This window comes from Falco punctatus, assembly GCF_963210335.1.
Source record: "Falco punctatus genome assembly, chromosome: 4".
Classification (NCBI taxonomy): Eukaryota; Metazoa; Chordata; class Aves; order Falconiformes; family Falconidae; genus Falco; species Falco punctatus.
Window position 1 is genome coordinate 91384795 of NC_137583.1, and position 12010 is coordinate 91396804.

The 12010-nt window shown below is 43.5% G+C and overlaps 1 protein-coding gene across 2 annotated transcripts in view; it reads right to left on the bottom strand.

The window, feature by feature from the left end:
• Window positions 1-11007, bottom strand: part of RALA (RAS like proto-oncogene A) — a 28768-nt gene extending 17761 nt beyond the window's left edge. Inside the window, exon 1 of one of the 2 annotated variants that reach the window (XM_080382157.1) lies at window positions 10839-11007. The gene's annotated coding sequence lies outside the window, so the exon portion shown is untranslated. Of the gene's footprint in view, window positions 1-10433; window positions 10629-10838 lie in introns of those variants that run through there. The other variant, XM_080382158.1, reaches the window with a different exon arrangement.
• Between the last annotated feature and the right edge of the window lie 1003 nt (window positions 11008-12010).

The following is a 12010-nucleotide window of genomic DNA, read 5'->3' on the forward strand; positions in this document are numbered from 1 at the left end:
CGACCAGAAAAGCACATAGCTGAGCATGGGGAAAGCTGAACCGCAGCCTATAAACACTGTGGAAAACCAAGGCAAGTGTTGTAAGGTTCTTCAACCCTAATTTGTTGAAGCACCTGTTGAAGGTTCCTTGCTTTTTGTAAGCTATGTGATAGCTATCATGGGACATTTGGAAGAAGTCTAGATACTTGCAATGGTTTATCAGGACTGATCCAGAGGCGAGTGGGAAAAACAGCAAGCTGAAGCACAGCACCCAGGTTAACAACAGCAAGCTTGTTTTCATAGTTCAATTGACTGAAGTTACACTGTGAAACAATTTTGGTAATACACACATTTACATGGGAGTCTATAATACTGTTTCTGCTTCCTCAAGTTCACTGCATGACTGCTCCCTATCTCAGTCTATTCTAATCACTGAGTGAACAGCTTTCTGAGGTTGACAGTGTTGAAATGTTGCTTTAACATGAAATATAAGAGCCATGTCTTCTCTTAGATTAAATTTCTAAATGTGGAGGTCTGTAATGTAGAATATTAACAGAAGACATTCATTTTGTATTTATTTAACATTACATACCATGAGGAGAGAATTAACAGTAAAAGCAGTCATGGTAGAAGAACGAACAATTACATCACTAGCCTATCAAAGCTACCCACACATGAGACTTGCATGGATTCAGAGGCAAGACAAACAGGTACTACAGCCAATTTTCTAACATAACCAAAGCTAAGGAGGAATGAAAGGCTAAAACAGAAGAGGGGCACATCTGCAGAAGAGTCTCCCATACCAAATACCCATAATCAAGTCTCCTGACAGAAGTCAGGTTACATTCATGGGAGACACTACATAAAGCAGCTGCGAGTACCAAATTTTATTCAGCATTTGATATAGAACAAAGACACTTCTCCACCGTTCAGAAAAATATAAGAGGTAAACATAGCCTGCAAGTAATACAGGATCAACAACTTGGGGTCTTAAGTCAGTGCTACTCAACCAAGGACTGAGGGAAGCACTTCAAGGACATGTTTGAGCTAACGTCACCCAAGACATGCTACCTACAGCCCTTTTCACCCTGTGTTTCAAGTGCAAGAAAACACATTTGGAAGCTAACATTTGACTGATAAGTCAGGTGTCACACTCACACTGAGCTGCTGCTTCCAGCTGTTCTGGAAAGCAATAAAAATGGAGTTCCCTCGAAGGCACTAGGTCAGAGCTTGCAGCGTGAGCCTCAGCAGTTCACTTTCAAAGGCAGCTGAAGAACTCTGCATTCAAGAAATTGCTTACAGCATACTCTGTATCATAAACCCTTTTTTTTTTTATCAACCGTACTTCAAATCTCAGCCACATCACTGTGTCCTTTTTGCCTCTGTATACTTAGACTTCAGTACTCGCTAAATAAATGTAAGGATGATTTAAATGCAAGCATTTTTACTTGGCTTGATGATATAAGTTCTGAAGAAGGCTTCCAAAAGACATACTTGGAAAAATACAGGTGTGCCAGAATATGTGCACCACAAATCAGATCTTCCTCTAACACAATCTCATTAATTGTTAGCAACCCTTCAGTTAGAGGTTCAGAATGTCAGATATGTGTTTTCTAGAAAAAGCAAATATCCATATGGTCATTTTTACAGCCAGAAAGAATGACTTAAGATCCACATTCACTAAATCCAAAACTCCACCCAAAGAGTTTCAGGGAAGTTAACTTGTAACAGAAATCTAGAAACAAATGGTATCTGTAAAGAAAAAACAAGCATCCACTGGCCTTATGGAAGGCTGTGCTCAACACCTGCAAAATCCTTAGAAGGGATGCCATCTGCATCCTTTCTATAGGTCAGGTTTACTGGCTGGTAGAAGCTGCCTCATTGTGTTGCAGGCATCTCGCTTCACAGTGAGACAAGTTCTGATGCGGATAGCTCAGGGAGTTTATCCTGCTCAAAACAACTTATTTTGCCTCGTTAGCCAGTCATATAGTATTATGGTGAAAACTCACACGAACACCCTTAAATTCTTTCAAGGTATTAGCACAGACACAATGAACACAGAAGCCTTGTTTGAATAATGCTCCTATGAAATTCTTAACATAGAAAAGTTTAAGCTGTCAAATAAAATGTTTTTGAGGCAGGCAATGCCTTCTGTGCGGTCAGTGCCTAGCTGGATGAAGTTTCAATAAAAGCAGAGTAGGAATACCAAAATACTATCCTTCACATTCTATTAATTGGCTTCTGGCAAAGGAGGATGCAGGGAACAATTGCTCCAGCGAATCCAAGACCATTTATATCAAAGGCCATAGCACAAATGGTGCAAACACACAGGACCAAACACAGGTCATTAGCAAGAGACATCAAGAAGCAGGTACCACTGATTTCTCTGTCTCCTCTTCACAAATACAGGCAAGTGTTCTCACTCCCCACAGGCAGACTGCATCAATACACCACCCAAATGGAACCTAATGAAATAGGAGCATGTTGGGATTTTGCATTTCAAAAAATTCCTTTTATTCCTCTAAGGAATCATCCAGCTGTAACAAATAAATTTCATTAGTGAAATCTGACTTGGCATGGTAAGTTACTTCATTCATTTTATGACTTTGCCATCTGTTTTACCACCCAATTACAAATGTGTAAGTACTCTTTTGCAGTATTATTGCAAGAGTGTTACTTTTGTAGCCATATTTTGTTCCAGTAACTTTTCCTCCTGTCTACATTCTATGCAGGCAAACTGCTCCTCCTAAAATCCTAATTTTTTTTTGTTTTTTATTCAGAGGAAGAGATTTCATATCCATGACTTGCTGAATGAGACTAGTTTGCAAATACACAGAAAACTGTAATTAACCTTTTGAGTAGGTCATTCAAGGATACAAGCGGTTATAAGCCTGATGCTGGATGGTAATACATCATTTGTGAAGTTGAAACACTGTTTAGTCTGATCCCTCCCCTTTTCTAGATGTTATTTGTTCTAAAACTATTAGATCTATGATTTGAAAAATTGGTAGAGTCGATCTAGTAGACCCAAAAGACCCAATCAGGCAATTAATAGTCTTGTGGGTCAATGTATGCCTGCCAATCATGTGATACAACGGTAGAGATTCACAGCTATTTCAGGTATTACGGGCATAAAATATGCAGTGGCTAGAAACGGATGGCATTCAGTTTGTGGACTTAGTATGAAACTATTAATATTCAGGTCAATTTATCAATTTCCATATCAAGTGCCAGTGCACAGTGATTTTGATCTTGCCTTTCTCAAAACACTGACCAGACTTTTCTTGAAGCATCACAGAAGATACTTCCAAGTTATGTATTCTCAAATTGTGAAGTAGTAAAAACTGCTTTTTGATCCTAAAGCTAAAGGCATTCCAGCAGTGGTCACAGACCAAATCTGGTTTATTTTAAAGGTCTGTCTCCCCAGGGAAGAACTACTATAAGAGTCTGTGGTGAAATCTGGTATCTTTATCAACATTTAATTGATTTAATTCTACACATGTTGCAGCTACCAAGTGTGAGCTGTATTCCTTTCTGTACATGCGAACTTTTAAATTCCAGTGAGAAGTATGTAATCTAATACCTTTTCAACATTGCATGGCATAACATAGGATTTCCTCTGGCCTACAAAACCTTCACTACTGCTGACTTATCAAAACATGTTATTTCCAGCTGGCCACTTGCGTGCTTTTAATTCAGCTACAGTACTTCTAATAGCATCACTTCTCCACAGAGTCAGAAGGTAATTTTACAGCTTTTTTCCCTTGAGCAGTTCATTTCTTTTACCTTAATACATACAGTCTGAGTCCTGCATGAAGTCTGAAAAAGTTAGCGCTGTTAAAACCCATTCCTGTTCACAGATAATGGTCAACATGAAAGACCTTAATCTGTTGAGGAAAAGAAATTATGTTCCTGAAAAACTCTCCTTCAAGCTACTGACAATCAAAGAATAACTACACCATCCTGACTGGGTTAGTTATGACCATTACAGTGTTGTGTCATACTGTATTTCACTGTTCATATTTAAAAAAAAAATCCTAGTATTTGGTTATAAGATTGTTTCTGCTGCAGTTTCTCCTCACAGAATTATTTTTTCCCCCATATCTGTAAAAAAAAAAAATTACCTCCTAAAGTTGTGCTGAAACCTATTAGAAAGATTAGAATATAAAACTTCGCTCCTCAAGCAGTGGATGGTTTTCTTCAATTTTACCAAACTATACTTAAGATCACTAGAACTCATTTGTTTTTCTAATGCTCTTCAAAATACTCCAGCCTGAAGAAACTCAAACTATGCATGTTATACACGTGGTCTCAGTTCTAGCTCGTACCTCTTGCAGAGAAGAACGCCTTTCTTAGCTATTTCATACTTCTATCCGTTTTGACTGCAAGAACTATAAAGTTCAACCTTTGAGAGACAGAAAATACAACAGATGATGGCTAACCTTCATTTAATTTTAAGAAGAAGGTGTTCTATTAGAAAAGTTCAACATATGCCAAACCAAGTTACCCAAAAAGATCAACTTCCCCAAGAAGATCCAATGAAAATCTTCAAAGAGACAGGACAGCAGATTTCTCAAAATAAAAATCAGGACCTTCTAAGGTTCCAAACCCAAACATTTCATATCTCACTCTTTGGTTCTTGGGCAAAGAGGAGCTGAGATATTCTAGCATTTTGGTGGGCAGCTGCACTATAAAACCTTTCTTTTAAGCATAATTGTAACTGTAAACCCATCACTGAAACTAATGACTACATGCTCAAAGTTAGTGATTGGTAGGGAGCCAGCTGCATGGGAGTACACGTACAGACTTCCCTAAAATATTCTGTGGATCAGCTACTGGCCTCTTGAAGAACACCATCAATCTACAAATTATAACCTCCCCAGCTCTGAACACAAGAAATACCGGCTGGCAGTGCCTCCAACAGGATTCCTTAACAAAGCACAGAGACATTAAAGATGTGCAATATATATTGGTTAAAAGTATTTTCTCCTCACAGCAGTAGCAGAAGGGTAAAAAGTTAAGATCATGACTTAAAATCCAAGTTATTATCAAAAAAACATGCAAGAAAGAGGCCTGAGACATAGCTTGGATTAAGGTTTAGAGTTTAACTCCGAAGTCCAAAAGGCAGCAACAGGTCCTGCTTAACTGTTGTTACACAACTACACCTGAGACAAGTTCTTCCCAGAAAGAACACTGCACCCATAAAAACCACTTGGTGAAATTCACTCTTTTTAATATTTCTGAAACAAATGCACCTGTATTTTTTTTAACTACTCTAAAACCAGTTCTTTGTGTTATGCTATACACTAAAACAAGTATGACACAAACCACATTATTAATTCAGACTAGCAGCTTTCTTATTGTTCTTTATCACAGTCTTAATTTTTCGTTATTGTTTTTATCACAGTCTTCATTAAACAGGGAAAAACAATCAAGTACTAGCATTTTATGCATCCCAAGTTACTGGGTATCTTCCTACTGGGATACTCCAACATGTTGTACACCAGTCTGCATTTCATTATGGAAGTTACATATAGCCATCTTTTTTGCCTTGCAACACTAACCACTTAATAACATTTCTGAGGGTGAGCTTGCTTAACAGAAAGCAGTTTCTGGTATTTAGCCTAATGCATCTGTCCTTTAAATTCTGAATGATAACACTGGACTGTATAGAGGAGGAGTCCAGAGTGCAATGTTTTCTTTCTAGGTTAAATTTTCCTCATTTATTATATACCTTACTTCCAGTGCATATGAATGAACTGGAATCTCAAAGCCACTATGCCTGGTCAACAGCAGACAAAAAAAAAAAATACACAACCTGGAGCATGACTGAAAGATAAATCATACTCATACAGACCAGTGCTGCATCACTGACTTCACAATGTGAATTGTCAGTGTAAAACAAATCTCATCTTCATTTTCAAATCAGTAACAACTTAAAAAATGTAAACATACAAGGCAGAGAATTCAAGTTAACAATAAGGTGTACTAAGCCATCAGTCATGACCATACTGGACCAGTCACTGAAGAATCCCAATGTACTCTTAATTTGGATATTGTTAAATATAAATTTTGACCTTACAGAAACCAGTTAAGGGTGTGCAATTTAAAGTGTAATTTTTTTAAATACAAGAGTTTGAGGACTGGAATGAACTTTTATTTGCATGTTACACTACAACAATCAAATTAATTTAGATATGTAAAAACTTCGTAGTTTAGTGGTGTCATACCAAAATAGCTCTTCCACACAACCACCACTTTAATTCAGGTATCTGATTTTGCTTACTTTGATCTCCATGGGTAACAGTGACAGATGGTTAAAGATAAGCTTCTACCAGCCTTGCTTTGAGAAAAGCCTTCAGGTCCATCTACTCAATCATCTCCCATGGTGTGATCTCACCTGTCAAGGGCGGGTTCTATGACTGACACAGCATGCCTGCAGAAGTCTGACACATTAACATTGTTTTCCTGTCTGTATAGTTTCTTTTATTTTGAGGTCTGAAATAAATCCCATTGGGCAAATCATCGCTGGAATTAACTACTTCCATACTGAAAGCCCATTGCGGAAATGGCACAGCCTTGAAATGACAGATTAGCTTCGCCCTGCGCTGTCTGATGGGCTTGAATGCAAGTACTAGCAAAGAGAAGGACTATACCACACATAGCTGGCTTTCAACATTTTTCACAGGAGTTTCATGTCTGGAAAACTTCCACGTTTTCTGCATTCTGTTTAAAGTTGATGGAAGGATTTCTGCCTGCATGTTACACATGTTCTCAGACTGCTGGAGACAAGGATCAGACTTAAAGATCAAGTCTAACAGCGGCACAGAAGGGTATTAAGTTAGCATTTCAGAGAGTAAAATGAAACAGGTACCAAGGCCTGAATGCATGGCTGATCCCTGTTACCCATCTGCTAAGCACAGGTGCCAAGCTCCTTCACAAAAATCACATTCTCCATGATTTGCAGAAATACTTGTTTGGTCATACAGTGTATTTATATACCATTTTTAAATGAAACCTTGTGGGCCACTGCACCAGACACTCCCACACTCTTGCATCATCAAATGATATGTATTTTTCTCTGTAACTGTAATTTCACTACAATACATTAACTGTACTTCCAGGATTTCAACGTATATTGCAACTGCTTGAACTAAGGAGCCAATATCACAAAATAAGCATCATCAATTCCACTAAAGTAACGATCACAGTTACTATGCAACCAACTCTCTTTATATCTTATTTGTGCTACCTTCTTTGCATTCTTGGCTCCTCTCCATATTAGCATTATAAACTGATCACAGCATAGCTTATTTTGAATTCTCTATAGTAACTGCCTTTTTCATTACATCTCCCCTCTTTATGTTGTCTAACCTCTCCTACAGACCACTTTCTCCTTCCCCCCCCCCCCCCCCCCCATGCACAGCCTGGATAATTCAGTGTTACCAATCTATTGCCCCAAAGGTGCTGGGAATTTTGATAGACACAAAACTAATACTAAACAAACACTAGTAAGTGAAGACTAAGCCACCCTCTAGGCAAAGGCAACCAGTTCTCTCATCAGGTCATTCTAAGTCAGCATTAATTAGCCTACACTCCGTTTCTTCCCAGCTTGTTCCTACCCCTAAGTCTAGGACTTTTTTTCTGTAGCAATTTTGGATATTTTTTTTCTTCTTTTTTTTTCTGCTGTGTATAGAGTTCCTAAGACTCAGAGTATAAGCCCAACTTGATGGCTGCGAGTTGCGTATCTACTAAAGAGATTTGACAAGCAGGTGTGCCCACTGACAAATCCTTGGTTGGTAGGTGCTCACTTTGACTCAACAAGAGTTAAGAAAACATGACAAAAAGTAAAACAGGATTTAATAACTCCGTGGTCGGTCTGCAAGGCGCATTTGCTATAAAGTGACTCTTAAGTTCTTTACATCCACAAAGACTATAAATATTTTCAGATTCTACAGACATTAAGACTTACCAATAACATTTTAGAACTACCCTAAGAGATGATTTTAAGTACTGCAACAGACTCATAACATATAACCATTTCTTCCCTAATTAGTGTAATAAGATGTAAAACATTTTGCAGAACATTCAGTGGATGTACAGTAATAATACCAACTGTTCTAATTTCTTGGTTCCTTACATCAATTCTTCATAAGGTAGGAAGGAGACTTAAAACAGTTGTCCCATCACTGCATGTGTGATGTAGGCAGGCTATAATATGTTCACAAGAATGCTGTCACTAGCCTACTAAACTACCTTGTTCACTTAAAATAGATTTCAATTTTCATGCAAAGTAATTACAATAGCTTGAAGCTATTAGAAGTTTATCGGAAGGTGGCTGTAAGCACTTTCAAGGAGGTGGGGAGTTCCCTGTCCAGAACACATGTGACCAGTGACTTATTCCCAGGACCACTATATATACTACAGCATAGGTGGTAAGTAAAGCAAATCTAACCATAAAGCTAAAAGCTTTTCCTCATATAATTTCTTCTTCGACTGTGAAACTACAGGGAAAATAACACTGATGTCAATTAGTCAAAACACAGTTGCCTAAACAACTTTTTACATACCAAGACACTGTACCTACAGTATTCTTTGACACCAGAGACTGCGGTATATCAGTTTCTAAGACTGCAACATCCTTTGCCTCGGGAATTATTTTCTTCCAAGTCAGATGCACTTGACATTTAAAGGGAGTAAAAGCTCATGTTAGACAGAACACCCCTGTTTCAGGGTAATCCCTTTGAAAAAGTATACACGGGGGTGCCAGTGCATGACTTAACTGACGTTAAGAACACAACTGTTCTCATGGAAGTCTTTCCGAATACAGAAGACTTGTGGACCACTGCAAGGTCTCCAACAACACTTAATTAACAGTCTCGTGATCCTCCTTGGTTGCTTTTAGCCAGGACCGCCTTATCCTGCTTCTATGAATTGTTTATGTAGAGTGCATGCCCACAGGTGACACAGATTACAACAAAAGCACAGCTAGAAGACATTCTAGTTTTCTCTTTCATGGCTAAAGATCCTCTCCTTCAGGTCTAAAAAAAATTAAAGATGACATTATTACAACCTTGCCAAAGTACACGCAACTCAAAATACTTCACCTTAAAATGGTTATACTTCTTCCCTTCCTCAAATTCAGAAGAGCATGACAAAGAGGAGACTGAGATCAAGGAACACATGACAGTAAAGGAGCACATTCGCTATTTAGTATGACAGCTTATTTAACCCCACAGTTGACCTCTCATGAAGGGGACTGAAAGCTTTTTTTGATCTTTTTGTGCAACAGTATGTCACATTTTCACAGAAAAGGAAAAAAAAAGAAAGGTAAGCATCACTAGCACTGACAATCCCTAACATAACTTCTACCATTTGGAGGCTTCCACAAAAAAACGTTTGACACGCTGTCTCACAAGCATAGACTGAAGGGTTTAAATCTACATCAGCGATTTACATATCACACAGTTGTTCTTCATTCCATTAAGAACGCTTACAATTTCCCAGGATTTAAATGTCGAGGCACATGCTACTAGATGAATAAATCTGTCAACAAGAGGATTTTTAACTAAGAATCCAGTTATAATCACTATACATTATGCTGATAACTAATCAAATGCCCTATCTTCTCCCAGTCCATGCAGCCCCTTTCCCAGGAGCTCCTCTCTTTTCAGTTTAACTTTCCTTGGAAGAGACAAAGAACAACTGAAAGCTTGTTGTGCAGACCTCTCCATAACCTGTCTCCAGACACTGAGATGCCAGCAGCGGCAAATATCGCTTCCACTCATGGCAGTGTAATGGTTTGCACTGCAGAATGCAAAGTCTCTTTCCAACGAGGAGCAGAAACGCAAGCCTGACACAAAATGTTACGGTCATTTGGGGTCTGCAAATAAGCATTTTGGCAGTCTTTCCGCCAGGACAGTTCAGCGATGCTACAAAGCAGGCACGCAGATCATACCTGAAAATCCCTCTCCAGGTTTGGGAGGCTTGGGATACATAGGGCCCAATTAACACCTTTTTTTAGAGACTCAATTATGGGGAAGGGGATGAAGTGATGAGCTTCCATTTAAGAGAAACCCAAAAGCAAACACCGAATTACTTAACAGGTGAACATCGAAAGGCTGTTTTATTTAGGGAACTTAACAGGCAGACCTCGCGCTGCTTCCTTTTGTCGCCGGCACACACCAGCGACAGTCACCGGCGGCGCCGGTCACCGTGCACGGCTGGAGGAGCGCGGCGCACGGCAGCCAGCGGCGGCTCCCACGCTCCAGCAGGGCGGCTCGCACCCACCCCCGGCCGCAGGGCGCACACACGCACGGAGGCTCCGGCAGCCCCGGCCCCTTCACCGGGGCGCGGCCCCTTTGTTCGGGGCAAGGGCGCTGCCGCCCTCCGCAGGTGCGGGCGGCGCCGCCGTCACCCCGCGCCCCGCGGACACCCACACCTGCCCCGCTCACCTCAGCGCCCGGCGGGCGGCCGCTGGCCCGGGGGGGAAGCCCCCCCCCCCAAGGTCGACGCCCGTAACCTTCAGGGAGCGGCGGCCGCCGGGCCCCCGCGGGAGGCTCCGCGCCCCTCCCGCGGCCGCGCCCGCCGCCTCCTCACACCCGGGGTGCTGCCGCACGGCGCGAACCACCGACCGGGGACTGCGGGGCGGCGCCCGCGCCCCAGCGCCGACCCCGGGGCGGTGGAAAACTGCGGGCGCGGGGCCGCCGCCCGCCAGCTCCCCCCCTCGCTCCCCGCCACCAGAACGGTCCCTGCGCGGCGGCGGTGGGCGGGATGGGGCCCCCGCGCTCTCCCCCTCCCCGGCCCCGGCGGCGAGGCGGCGCGGCCCGGCCCGTGCCCCACACGTTGCCCCGACTCACCTGCGGCGGCGGCGGGGCGAGCTCCGCTGCTCGCTGGAGGAGCGAGCGGAGAGGGCGGGGCGGCGGGGGGAGCCCTTGGCGCCGCCCCCGCGCGCAGAGCCGGCGGCGCGCGCGGCCCGCGGCGGAGGGCGGGGCGGGGCGGGCAGTAGCGGCCGCCGCAGAGGCGGGAGCGTCACCGGGCTGGGCCCCGCCCCGAGCCCCGCGCGCTGGGAGGGGCCAGTCAGGCGGCGGAGCGCGCAAGCGCAGTGCTGTCGCGGCAGGGCGGGGAGCGGCGGGGCGGGGCGGGGCGGGGCGGGGCGGGAGCACCAGGGCGGCCGGTGCGCGCGGGCGGAACCTGCTTCCGGGGGCAGGCGCGAGGCACCTGCTTCCGGCGGGGCGGGGCACTGCACAGGAGAGGCGGGGCGAGGAGGAGGCGGGGCGGGGCGGGGCGGCTGGTGGCGGGGCCGTTGAGGCCGTGGGCTATCCGTCCTCCGCGGGGTCCGCCTCAGAGAGCCGCCCGGGGCCTGCGCCTGGCACAGCCGCGCTGCCCGGCGGTGGCCGGGCTTGTCAGCTCGGTGCCGCGGCTCGGCCCAGCGGCGCGTTACCTGGGGAGGCTGGTGGTGGCGGGAGCGCCTGCCTCGCCCTGCCCTCAGCGGGCTGTGTTAAGCCAGACAGTGAGACAAACCCCGCAGCCTCATGCCCGCTCCTCCTTCCCCCCAGCTAATCCCTGAGCTGGCAAGTAGATGAGGCATGTTCTGCCATGGTAAGGAGATAAATTCCTGACATCTGTCACTAGATTTATAAACACAATTATTTTTAGTAGTGAAAACGGAACGAGAGCTTTCCTCAAGGGATGAGGACAAGCAGAGAAAACGTTTAATATATTGAGTTTAAGAAGAATTATCGCTGGCAGGAGGGAACAGCGAAGCACTGAGATTGTTGGGTTTTTTTATAGTCATGGACCATTCCACACATGAAGGGTTTTATAGATGCCAAACAAAATGGGATATACAAGTGGAGAGTTTCCACGTTAATAACAATAATTCAAATAATAATAACGATGCCTTAATAACTGCATTTTTAACTGTGAAATCGTAAACTTCAGTGGGAGCTTTGTGTAAATACTGCACGATTTAAACTCCTAAGTATGTAATGGAACCTAAGCATAATATAAAAATTGCCTTCTCGGTATG